This window comes from Parasteatoda tepidariorum, chromosome 3, assembly GCF_982258835.1.
Source record: "Parasteatoda tepidariorum strain Cologne lab strain chromosome 3, Ptep-v5.0, whole genome shotgun sequence".
Taxonomy (NCBI): domain Eukaryota; kingdom Metazoa; phylum Arthropoda; class Arachnida; order Araneae; family Theridiidae; genus Parasteatoda; species Parasteatoda tepidariorum.
Genome location: NC_141757.1, coordinates 22,905,716 through 22,919,886, shown reverse-complemented (window position 1 = coordinate 22,919,886; position 14,171 = coordinate 22,905,716). Strand labels below are relative to the sequence as shown.

Genomic DNA, 14,171 nt, shown 5'->3' with positions numbered 1-14,171 from the left:
TATACCTATAAAACAATACCTATTAAGTTACATTTTGCATGTAAATTCTGAAATCCATCTTTTCTAGATAGCGTGGTTCTATTCGTCATATCGGGAAAAATTTACCCCAGATAGTGCGAAAAGGCGGATAGAAAGAACTTTTCCCGTAGTCCAGGTTACACGTTTCTGCACTCAGCATCTTTCCATCAACACCCCATCTCCCCCCATCCCCAGGGGATCGTTACGGCGATTACGAAGACATTTTCGCCTCTTCGACTAAAAACGCACTCTTTTGGCGGAACGCGCATCCGCATTTTATTCTAGTTCCTAAGAGGGATGAATGGAATAGGACTGAGAAGATGACCCAAAGATGACTTTCTACTTCATAGCATCCCTCCTTCCCACCATCTGTGAGTTTGCGTGACGCTTTACTTCTACAGAATGCTTACGATCGTCTGCTCTTTTACTTTTTGGTTGGTCAGCGAATATTTGAAGTGGAAAAGCTACTTTTCGAACGGAGAAGAATTTTTAAATTCTTTTAAAACGTTACGTATTCGAGGGATTTTTTAAAGCAAATCATTTAAATTTAGGTAGAACTAAAACTTTCAAAATGAAGAAAACTGAAAATTTTATATATTTTTTATTCTTAAAGTTTTATTTTCAGATAAATGATTAACGCTGTTTTTTAAAGACTCGGTAGTTAACAATTCTCTTGATGTTTTTCAGGGAATAATAAAACTAAAAGTTCGTAATAGCGATAATTCGAAATAGCAAATGAAACTGGCGTTAAGCAAGCTTGTCGAACTTTCAATATCAAATTAGCTATAAAAAAAAACCCTGTTATTTTGAGTAAACGCTTTGAATTTAAACGCATGTCTACAAAAGACTACTTTTAGGCGAATAATAAAACTAAAAGTTCGTAATAGGGATAATTTGAAATAGCAGATGAAACTGGCGTTTAGCAAGCTTGTCGAAATTTCAATATCAAATTAGCAATAAAAAAAAAACCCTGTTATTTTGAGTAAATGTTTTGAATTTAAACACATGTCTACAAAAGACTACTTTTAGGCGAATAATAAAACTAAAAGTTCGTAATAGCGATAATTCGAAATAGCAGATGAAACTGGCGTTTAGCAAGCTTGTCGAACTTTCAATATCAAATTAGCAATAAAAAAAACCTTGCCATTTTGAGTGCATGTTTTGAATTTAAACACATGTCTACAAAAGACTACTTTTGTGCATAGATTGTAAAACATGACAGAAATTTTTTGCAAGATACAAGGAAAAAACAAACAAAATGCAACAGCTTTTAACGTCATTGATTAAAATGAACAAAGATTCTAATAGAAAGTCAATGAGCGTGTATAGTAGATGAGTGGTCAACAATAACAATATTTATTTAATGCTTCCTGTGGACTTGTTGCAATAGCGGGATCTTTAATCCGTTATTAACATAGATTTTCTCGCTTTCAGCATTTCAAGAGTTACTTAAAAACTTAACGTAAAAATGTAGTTCTCGTTACACTATAAAAATTGAATACTCAATTATCACGAAACTTTCTTCGTTTTTGACGAAACTGTTTCTTGGTATATGCTCCGAGCAAACACTTCTTTGAAGAAACAATTTCATCAAAATTAAAAATATATTTCGTCATTATATTTTTTACAAGAAAAAAAATGCTTAATGTACTAACGTTTCTAATAATCACTTTATCGTGGACACCATAATATCACTCTAACAGCACAAGAACAGACAAGTTTTCAATTAATACAATTAAATCATGATCACGCTAATTAAAAATGTGAAAGATTTAAATTTCCAAATTTGCTGGTTGGTCATTCACTATATCAGGGCAATGTGAGACTATTTTAATTTCTTACTTTTTCCGCTGGTTTTTGACATTACAGACTATTTTTCTATTTTGTCATTAACAAATAAATAGTCTCCCTGGACTTGATAGAAAAGCATGGTCGATTCTATTGCAGTCAATAAACAACCACACCATATGAAGTATCAACTTTTTTTTTAAAGGCACATTTACCGAAACATGATTTTGCAAAGATAAGGAAGTAAAATGTCGATTTTTTGAGCTTAAAATATCTTTCCATAAACTAATTTAATAAGTGCAACATATCTGGTTAAAATTAGATTCAAAATTGGGTGAAAATAGAAGAAAAAACTAAGTATCTAAAATACTTGAATGTATTATTTCAATTACTAAAGAATATAGATTGTCATTTAAAGTACAACTTTTGATTGAAATATTACGTTAGAAAGAGAGCAATAATTTTTTTTTTGATAGACGATTATGGGTATTGATTTATTAGCAGCCGAAATTAACCGTTAGTTTAAAAAGGACCTACTTTATCTTTTTTATTTCTTCGCTTTACTGATTGATGTTCACAAGACAAATATTTTTTTAAAATTTATTATGGTCAAAATATATCTCTGAAATTCATGATAATGGTGAGCTTTTTAATGAACGTTATAAATTTCGTGTAAAATGAGAAATTGTCTAATTATTTCAATGAGAAGATTAAAATAATATTAGACAATCTTTTACTGAAACATCAATTACAACTATTAGATCCAAATTAAGTATAGAGTATATTAAAAACGTTGGACGCTTTTGAAAATGAGTATATTTTATTGGATTTGGTTGACATGGTCGGAGGCACATTTTTAAGAGAAAATGAAGCGAATCTATACATTTTGCTGTTGTTGCTGTCGTAGGCTATTAAGGTACTGGGAATATAGACTGTTCTTGTTTTCCAGTGGCGTCATCTATGGCCAAGAATTCGACTTCTGCCACACCCATTTATAGGGCGGACATTCATACATCCATTCATTCATCCCCAGAACGTAATTTTGTACTGAACTAGAAAACAATTAATCTCCAATCCAGTACCCCCAGAGGTATAATTTGTTACGGGAATATAGAGGACTTTGTGACCCGACAGATTTAACGTGCATCAGTCACCATTTACTACACGAGGAGTCTTTGGCCGGCGGGGTTCGAACCCACGACCTCTTAGACATGGGCCTAGTGCTCTACCAACCAGGTTTTCCGGCACTTTCGTAATATTTGAACAGCAACAAATTAAATACTTAGTCAGCTTTTGTAAACAAAGCAAGAGTTTTCTCTTCGTATATTAATGCATTAAATCGAAACCGCAAGAAATTGTGCCCGCGACGAGTAGGGCCCATGACGAATCGTGCACTCGAAGAATTGTGCCCACGACGAATTCTTACCACAATGAAATGCTTCCATGACGAATTGTGCTCTCGAAGAACTGTGCCCACGACGAATTCTTACCACAATGAAATGTTTCCATGACGAATTGTGCTCTCGAAGAACTGTGCCCACGACGAATTCTTGCCACAATGAAATGTTTCCATGACGAATTGTGCTCTCGAAGAACTGTACTCACGACGAATTCTTACCACAATGAAATGCTTCCATGACGAATTGTGCTCTCGAAGAACTGTACTCACGACGAATTCTTACCACAATGAAATGCTTCCATGACGAATTATGCTCTCGAAGAACTGTGCCCACGACGAATTGTTACCACAATGAAATGCTCCCATGACGAATTGTGCTCTCGAAGAACTGTGCCCACGACGAATTGTTACCACAATGAAATGCTCCCATGACGAATTGTGCTCTCGAAGAACTGTGCCCACGACGAATTGTTACCACAATGAAATGCTCCCATGACGAATTGTGCTCTCGAAGAACTGTGCCCACGACGAATTGTTACCACAATGAAATGCTCCCATGACGAATTGTGCTCTCGAAGAACTGTGCCCACGACGAATTGTTACCACAATGAAATGCTCCCATGACGAATCGTTGCCGAGATGAATTGCACCTATGGTTAATTTTCACAGCTACGAAATGCGTCCATGACAAATTGCCACTGCGACGAGTTGCGCTTATGACAAATTCTACCCGCGTCGAATTGTGTCAACGACTATTTGTCACGGAAACAAAGAAAATTAACTTACGTTTAAAATCATAAATAGTTTAAAAGGTGTCAGACTAGTTAATGTTAAAATAATAAATAAAAAAAACTTACCTTTATTCAAAAAGTCTATCATAAACACCAAAGTTGAAAAGGTGCTAGTAATCACATTGTTCGCTGACTAATATCATGTTAGCCACTCTTTCAAAAATATGATATATTAACACCTGTCGATTAAAGAAAAATGCATGTAAATTAATCAGTATAAGATGATAACTAAAATATTAAGTCTTTTACTTTTAAATTGCAGTTTGATTAGCTATAGTTAGAGAAATTTATAGATACAACAAATTGAGCGATTGTTTAATAGTGTGCAGGTTTTGACAACCAACACACTATTAAACATATTTTAATTCTTTATTGTACAAATAAGAAAAATTCATCCTTTAAAGGTTGTCCATAATCTTCAATTAAATTAGTTAGGAAAGCAATAGAAATTCAAATTGAAGTAATCTTTTGGTGTTTTCTAGCATCCAAATAGCAGCAAATATTTTTTTATTTTTTATCTCCAGGTTAAAATACTTTTTCCGTCGGTATAATCGTGGGAATTTTCGTGATTTTCCACTCCATGTAACGCAAATACAGGATAGTTCCATCAAAAAAGTTCTCCAAGAAGGCTAATTCGTTCCAATGCTTGAAACAATAGTTTCTTTGTCTTTTTGGTTAAGTTTGAACTTACAAGATTGAACATTGATAACCGTAAATATAAAAATGGCTCAGCTGTTCAAAGCAGGTTATAAAACAAAATAAAATAGGCTGCCACTTAGTATCTTCATTCTCTACAGTCTCCTAAAACTTATTTATTTTGCAAAATAAATAAATGAATATTATATTGTTAAAGGGCCTTGAAATATTTCTTTTACTGAGCAATCTTTATTGCTTTAAAAAAAGTCCCTTTAAACAATCTTTTAAAAAGCTCTTCAATTGTTTACCTTCAGTAACAACAGATAATTTAGATTCTTTATAAGTTTAATATCAAACCTTTAAAAACTGAAAGACTTCTACTACAGTAAGTATGGATTAAAACTGATTCTTTCAATATATACATATAAATATACAATATTCACTATTGAATTCGAAATAACTAACTTTTCTTAAACCAATCAGTATCAAATACTTACCAAATCAAAGTACATTTACATAAACTTAATACTAATATAAAGATAAATATAAACTTTTTTTCAAATTTTCCATAAAAACTTACACTAGAAACTATTCAATCAAGATTAATAAATTAGGTTTAGTAACTATCAGCATGTCGCTAAATTGATTTAAATTTCATTTTCAAAAAATAAAAATTACATATATCACTTAAGGTAAAATATCTACTTATGACCATCAAATTGGAATATGCGTTTAAGCGAGGGGAAATAAGATTTGTAAGGAATTCTTTTTTTTTTTATTTCTCCTTCATATGTTTTCCTTCAAAACCAGATAAAAAAAATACCCTTCGAATATATATATCCGAATGTTTCCAGGAATATTCCATTCCGATTTTTCCACAACAAGGATAACTTCCGCCGATTATTTTATTACAAATCTCAAGAACATTGAAATTCGATTCGTTCTTTTATTCCCTATTCTATGCCTTTAATGCTAGTTTTTTTCCCTTTTTATCCCCACAAAAATCCTGTTATGTACGGAACGATGATTTCTTTTTTGGAAACGCTTTGATTTGGTTTAGAGCACCAGATACGGAGTTTTATGTAGACGTACGTACTGATTGAATAATAAATTAAATTTACGAAATAATTTATTTCTAAATTGATGAATAATGTTATTATTATATATTAAAACATCTTTTTTTTTTAGTTTAAAATAAAAGTTTTCTTTTTACTGAATTAAACTGATAAAATTTATAGCAGTCATTGCATGAGTGTTTGATAATTGATAATGATATAAAATCGTTCGAATTTCATCAGCTACCACAAAAGCTGCACATCCTTATAAATAAAGAGCTAAAATGTTTTAAAAATGACCGAAATATTCGAAAAATACTTATAAAAACGGAAATTAAATTATCAGTTTGCAGCGTTCTGCTAAAGAAAAAAAATATTATTCTAAAAAGTAATCAAAATTTAGTTATAAAGATGGTCAACAGATGGCGATGCTGATCGGAAGAACTTCGAGACAAAGCTTTTTGCTGTACTTCAGACAATTACAACTAAAGCATTTGCATAAAAAATAGTTAATTTTGTACTCAAATTACGTCACGTTGCAAATGGTGGTTATTTTGAAGCATTCTTCTTTTTATCCCCTCAGTTATGACTAAATAAGTAGTATTTAGCAGTGCCATCTATTGAATTTATTACAAGTTTAGAACTGATTATTATTTTAATTTAGAACTTATTACAAGTTTAGAATAGATTATTATTATTATGATTTAGAATTTATTGCAAGTTTAGAACCGATTATTATTTTGATTCAGAGCTTATTACTAGTTTAGAATAGATTATAGCTATAATTTAGAACTTATTGCAAGTTTAGAACCGATTATTCTTTTGATTTAGTACTTATTACAAGTTTAAAATAGAGCATTATTATGATTAAGAACTTACTGCAAGTTTAGAACCGATTATTACTTTGATTTAAGTTATTGCATGTCTGAAACTGATTTATTATTTTGACCTAAAACGTCTTCCAAGTTTAGAACTGAGTTGTAATTATGTAAAGATAAATTAACTTTAATAAGAAGCTAATCGAACTAACCCGTCCGAAATACTTGACATTGTTAATACACAGCTTCCTGAAAGAAAAAAGAAGGTTTATAATGGCCTAGATGACAACATCATAATTTTGTAATGTGGGTACCAAAGGTTTTAGTCTAATTTTGTCGCTCTTAATTATCAAAGAACAATCAAAGGTGTGCTTTTTTCTTCATACATAAAAAGACGTGTGTTTTAAAAATAAATTACAATAATCATCACAGGAAAATTGCTTTGCCAGCAGACAAACTTTGGAGGAAAAAAGAAGAAAAGAAAAAAAAAAAAAAAAAAAAAACACCGTGTAGAAATGAAATTTCATAGAATTATCTTCCAATCAACTGAAAAACATTTACTAAGATATCTTTTAAAAAGAAATGTCAAACATAAAAATAGTTTTTAGCAGTTTATAATTGCTAACTAATTTAAGTACTAGTAATAATTTCCAAGCTATTAAATGCATCTGTTCTAAAAAATTTAAAACTCAAAACCAACAATTGGGAGAGAAAAAATAACGAATTTCTCAAGAAATTAAATCAACTATGGTTTCTTTCAATATTTTTCGCACAATGAAACCTAATTTTAAAATTATATATGAAACTATTAAAATTTCATAATGAAATTCTAATAGAATAGTTAAAGTTATATATATATAAATTCTATGTAAAACTAAACTAAATAATATGAAAATAGTTAAGATTTCTTTTTTAAAGAAAAAAACAAATTACCATAAATGTTTTTAATACAGGAACTATATCAAATTTAATTTCTTTAAATTTAAACTATTTTTATAATAATTATTGCTAAAAAATTGTACTGCTCATTTACAGTTTCTTCTACTTTGTCCAGTTTTTCCAGGTTCCCCAGTTTCTTCCAGTGAACCCGGAAAAATTGTTTTTTTTCGAACAACTTCTAAACCCAGATTTATTGTCTTGAAATTAAGAAAAAGATTTGTTCCACTGTTTAACTAAAGCGGTTGAATAAATCGTGAGAAATCGAATTTTAAATATCTGACTTTTTTGAAATTTAATTTATCAGGAACTATACAACCGATTTTGCTCAAATTTTGTATTTTGCCATGTAAATTTATGTTTTTTAAAATGATGCAAAAAATTTATACCTTACACTTCAAAATTTTTTCGACCATTCTTAAATATTAAATTAAATAATAATAAAATAATAAATATTTACTAAAAGGTTTTTTTTCCATTGCATTATACTTGGATAAACGAATTTTATAATTGTGTGCACAAATTTTTCAATTCGCTTCAAAAGTTCTCGAGATATAGCAAACTTTACAAAAATTAAAATAAATATTAAGGAGTCCAAAATGTGGAGCTTTCTCCTGACAAAGCTATAGGAAGAACCACATCTACCAGATGGCTAATCTCTATATATTTTGGGGATTGAGTTTGTCGGGGAAAAAAAGACAAAAGACAAAGAGCGTTTTTGTGTCTGATTTTTTAACTTAAAATATCGTCTGCAATTATCAGTTAGCTGGTTTGAGGTTACCATCTCGAGCTATTAAGATTGAGTCCTAGAACGTAAAGATCCGATCATTAGATCAAAAGTTATTAGGGTGGTTCGTTTATTTTAATTTTATTCCATTTATTTTTGGAGCACTGCAACTAGTTTTCCAAACTAACTTGCTAAAAGAATGACATTAACATTGTTTAACTACTAACTCTCGAACATTGTTAAACTACTACTTAAACTCTCTACCAAGACTAAGCTAGAGCTTTACTGGAAACGGAAAATTAGCAGTGTGTATCAGCAAACGAAACCAGAAATATAAACGAGTTTTTATTGAAGGTCTTTAAGATTTATTTCGAATTTTTCCTTTCAATTTTTAACTCATAAGCACGTGATTTTTATACAAAATAACGTATACGAAATAACGTAAATGAAAATTTTAAAGTTTTGAACTAAAATTGCTCTCTTGAGCAATTTGAGAACATATGCCCTTCATATATCCAAAGTTTTTAATAAATTATTAGCAGTTGTTGTCGTGGCCATTAAGACAAGGGGTACGATTGTTCTTGTTTTCCAGTGGCGCCATCTATGGATAAGAATTTGACTCTGCGACTCCTGTTTATAGGACGAACCCATTCAAGCATCCATTCATTCATCCACACATCGTAATTTTGACCAGAACTAGAAAACGATCAATCTCCAATTCAATACCCCCAGAGTTATAATTTGTGGTGGGAACATGGAGGACTTTGTAACCCGACAGATTTAACGAGCACCAGTCTTTATTTACTACACGGAGAGTCTTTGGCCGGCTGAATTCGAACACGCGTTTTCAGGAAAGTCAGTCCAGCGTTCTGGCACCGAGGTTATACCGACCAATAAATTATTAGTTAAAATTGTAATAAAAAATTAAGAGTTATTAATAATAATATTGAAAACTTAAATTGATACATTTAGATAAAAAAAAGAATAAATTGACAAAGGAAAAAAATCTTTTGATTTTCGATTTCCCTTCCTTTTCTACTAATGACCAATCGTACCATCGAAGAAAAAAAAAAGAAAGTTGAGTTGTCGGCAATAAAACCCCTTTCCCTACTTCCGGAACATCAAAAAGTACGAAAACATACTAATCCTGATTCCTTTTTCCGTATCCTGGAATAGGGAGGAGGAGCAAAACGAAGAGAATTTCCTTTTTTAGTCAAAAAATCTTGCAAATCCATTTTGAATAGATAACGAGATCCTGCTTCAAGAGAAACCGGCGTAAATACATTACTATCGCCGAACCGAAAATGATCGATAGAGTCATCTTTAATCTAATTTATTCTCTGTGACGTCATCACGACATCCCCCCCTGACTCATACCTAACCCCCCCTTCTCGTCTGGATCCCATTTTCCGTGCCGATGAAGCCCTGTGCGGTAATGTGTAATCTCTATGCATGCCAGAGTATATATTCTGCTGACCTGTCCCCTACCAGTGGGACAAATGCCCCCTTTCTTGTCAACCCCCAGGTATTCTCTTTTCCAAGAGGGGTTGACAAGGTGAGGGGGTGTAGGGGTTCTCCAAAATTGAGTTTTTTGGTCACGCCGTCTAGGAAGCTAATGTTTTTCCTCAATTTCTGACTTCGTCTTTGTATCTTGTTTTTAGTGAGGTGAAAATAAGTTTTTCTATTTCGCTTCATTTTGTTTATTCTTTTTTGGTTCGAAAAATATTCGATGGAAGGGGATGTTGTGATGTAATAACATTCTATATACCGGAGGAATATCATTTTCTTAGATTTTTATAAAGTGCCTGCTTTACATAGAATTGTTTTCTGTATATTTATGAATAATAGTAGGTAAGGGTTACGGTTAAAATTTTGAGATTGGTTATAAATTTTGTATTTGCAGAATTCGTTTGAATTTTTTGTAATAAATTACCAACACAAAAGCAGCAATTCTGAGTAATAGGTTTTTTTTTTCGCTTGTAATATTTATGTTTGTTTTTACATCCACGATCCATTCTTAGATCAACAGAAATCACAGCCACATTCATACATCACACGCAACAGAGAGAAACATCCATGCTCAGAGAGGGATTCGAACCCCCCGCAGCCGTTGGTTTCGCAATCAAGCATACCAACCGCTAGGCCACCTGGCAACAAAGTGGCGTCGAATAAAAGTGAATGACGGTGAGCCTTTATGCTCATTGAGCCTACTGACCAGAGCCTCGGGGAGTTAATCGGCGGTTCCCATAGAAACGGCCCAAGTTCGAATCTCGCAGCTGAGTAGTTCATTAGTATATTTTTTTTTCGACTAGCAGAGCAGGCATCAAAATACTGAAGTGGCAAAGGCATCCTGGGTTATAGTCTGCATAACATCAGGTTTAGTATAGGTTTTTTTTCATCAGTATCGCTACCCTACCTTTGCTTGAGTATTCCAAAGAAATTACTTTGTCCCATTCATTAACTTAAAGAAGGAGCTCTCTTGTATTACGGACGTGGTTCAAAATTGAAAACTTACGGAATAAGCGTACATTAGACAGATTTGGCGTAGAATTCTGCACGTGAACAAGTGCATGTTCTGCGGAATACAGTTAATGCGCAAATCATTCCTAGAGTAGAAACAAAGAATATATATAGGGGAAGAAAGCTAGCTCCCGTCGGCATAATGTAAACCAGTCCTCCAAGGTTTGGTGTGGTCCACGAGTATAAAGGTAAAAACACCATTTAGGGGCACGCAGTTGAAGTTCCTGAAACGGGTTTCCACCCTCCTCCCCTCCCAACCACTACTGGGGTTGGGGAGAAAAAATGTTTTCTCTTCTTATTTATAATTGGTTTGTTCTGCATTTTACACTATTGATAAACGGTACTTTACTGTTAATATAGATATTCCTTTGAGAATACATTAATAATATTATTCATATTGATTAAATCTGCTGACACATTCTGACAAGGAAAGAATAAAATGGCGGTGCGAGTGATACCTAACCATAAGTGTAAAGTTAAATACTCCTGGTCCAGGTATACTGTGAACCATACAACCGGCTCACAGGTAACGTACCTCCTGACAGTCACTTTGCTTCTTATGCGCATGAACTGGATTTTAGTACATATGATGCTCTGTTAAATCTGAGTACCTGTAAGTTGTTTTTCTGGTATCTCATACGAAACCGAGCAGTTCCCCGCGTTAGTTACGTATTCTGAGAGCTGGACTTCTCCTTTCTTAAGTCATTTGCAGAAATACAGCTTTGTAACTCACAAATAAATGGTGTATTCATATTCATCTCTCGGTTTGCTCTGACAATATTGCTGTTTAAAATTATCCAAGTGCAAATGATCATGGGTGTGATTCCCTTAAGTCATTGGTCCAAGTATGAAGCTTATAATAGTTTTCTATTTCCTTTTAAAGCAAAGAAGTGCGAGTTTCACTAAAAGAAGTTTCATTGCAAAAGCTTGACCTCCCATTGCTTGACCTAGAAGTTTTCTTGTTTCCTGAATTGAGTTCAAAATTAAAAAGCTACGGAATAGAACATTAGATAGATTTAGCACGTTCTACAGATATTCTCTTGTTTCCTAAATCTTATGCAAAATTAGAAAGCAATGGACTAGAACATTGGACAGGTTTAGCACGTTCTATAGTTTTCTGAATTGAGTTCAAAATTAAAAAGATACAGAATAGAACATTAGATAGATTTAGCACGTTCTACAGATATTCTCTTGTTTCCTGAATCTCATGCAAAATTAGAAAGCAATGGACTAGAACATTAGACAGGTTTAGCACGTTCTATAGGTTTCTGAATTGAGTTCAAAATTAAAAAGATACGGAATAGAACATTAGATAGATTTAGCACGTTCTACAGATATTCTCTTGTTTCCTGAATCTCATGCAAAATTAGAAAGCAATGGACTAGAACATTAGACAGGTTTAGCACGTTCTGTAGAAGTTCTCCTGTTTTCTGGATTGAGTTCAAAATGAAAAAGATACGGATTAGAACATCAGCATTATTTGGCACTTTTATGTTAAATAATGACGAACGCACCGTGCTGTTTTTCTAAAGCAATCTCGGTTATCTATAAAATTGCGCACGTGAAATTGCTAAATCTACAGCAGCATATTCAAGATACAGACTCGGAATGTAATACGGGTACATATCTAAAATAAAATACAGCCAGAAATGTAATGCGGGTACCATATCTGAAATAAAATACAGTAGTCTCATTAGTTCCGAAAATACTCTGTATTTTGCAACCCATAACTTTATTTCCACATTTTATGAGAAATTTTAAAAAAAACAGGTAAATAATAAATATTCGAAATACAAACATATATATCGTAATTAAATGAGATACATTTTCTTATTTTATTTTAAAACAAAATAAATATTTTCAATAAAAATTCATAAACTAAGAAGAAAAATTTCCAAATGATAAGAAAAAAAACACTCTAATCCGGATAATCTTGTAGTAAAGCCATAAATATCACACGATATTTTCTTCTATCGTTTTCTTTCGAATTTTTTTTTTATAACTCACTTCTAAAAAAACTTGATTGCTCCAGTCTTTCAAGGCGCTTTTTTATCCCTAACCTCAATAGACTCCCCCCACAGACAGTGAGATCTTAAGCCCCTCTTTCTTATTTCTTCTAAAGTTGTTTATTTTTATTCTTCTCGCCAAAACTCTCTGTCCATATCTGATTGGCGAACGTGCCAAAACTTATTCACTTGCGGCCGAAGTTTGTACGGTTTCATCTTTTTTTTTCTTTCCATTTGGTGTAGTTGTTTTGTATTCAAAAGATTGTTGGGTGTATGTGGCTTCTCTCTTACGGACGAAAAATTGATTCAATTTTTTTCCCCTTCTCATTTTAAAATTGAGAGTACAAAGAGGATAGATATTTTTTTATATATATATAAACGAAGAGTTTAGTTCTAAAGTTTATACATTGACATGATATGTATTAAACAAATCGAATTTAAAATGTTCTAAAAAGTTATTAAAGAAAAAAAAAACGAATTAAAAAATGTATTAAAGTTATTTCCTATTACAGTCTAATTAAGTAAATATTAAAATGCTCTAAAATTGCAAAAAAAATTTTTTTATTAATACAATTATTTAATTGAGTTATTATCATTATTATTATAATTATTATTATAACAATAATTTTATTATAATTTTCATTTAATTTGATAATTTTAGCAAACGCATTTCTGACTATAATTTTTTTTAATTTATATAAAGTTAAGATACATGTAAAAAAACTGCATGCAAAAGATTTCAAATTTACAGAGAATACAATTTCGGGGTTTGGTGTAAGAATAACCAATGTCAAAATTTTTGAGAATTGAGAATTACAAAATAAGATAGTCGACAATCAACGGAGATTGTCGAAAATCAGACAGACTCTTGGGTGAATGTTAGAAACATTTGCTAAATATAATTTATTAGTTTTTTAGACACCGAGGAATGGTTTTAAACTTCAAAAAAATCAAATGTGGGAATACTGGTAAATGCAATGTGACGGTGCGTTTTATCACATTTATCAAAAGACATAGTTAGAATTAATTATCACCAATATTAATTATTAATAATAAAATTAACCGGAATATTAAACCACCAAAGATGTGCAGGCCATTGTCCGGTATTGATTATTTTGAAATTTATCTACACTTAAGGACAGTAACCCGGCAGAATCTTGTTCAGAATTCTCTATGATGATAATTTTTTAAGGTTTAATAGTACAGCCCAATCAATCTTAAACAAATATTGTTGTTTTCAAATAAATATTAAAACCTCGAATAAATTAACATCAGATCAGATGTAACAAAATTTTCGAGCATTCTTCGAGGATATTTCCGCATCGTGATCTGTCGCGCCAACTACAATCGCCAAGGTCCCAAATAGATTTTAAACTTGTCAAATTTTTTTTAAAAAAAAACGTGTAGATGTTTGCCCAGGGGTGGCTACGAGTTATACCTTTCAAGTTGGTCCCTTTCAGTGATGTTTTTCTTTTTT

The 14,171-nt window shown here is 31.9% G+C and overlaps 1 protein-coding gene across 11 annotated transcripts in view; it reads right to left on the bottom strand.

The window, feature by feature from the left end:
• The window catches only part of LOC107437287 (tyrosine-protein phosphatase Lar), a 503,821-nt gene that overhangs the window by 295,256 nt on the left and 194,394 nt on the right, over nt 1-14,171 (bottom strand). For all 11 annotated transcript variants that reach the window (XM_071177243.2, XM_071177266.2, XM_071177251.2 and 8 more), the window contains exon 4: nt 4,063-4,175. The gene's annotated coding sequence lies outside the window, so the exon portion shown is untranslated. The remainder of the gene's footprint in view (nt 1-4,062; nt 4,176-14,171) is intronic.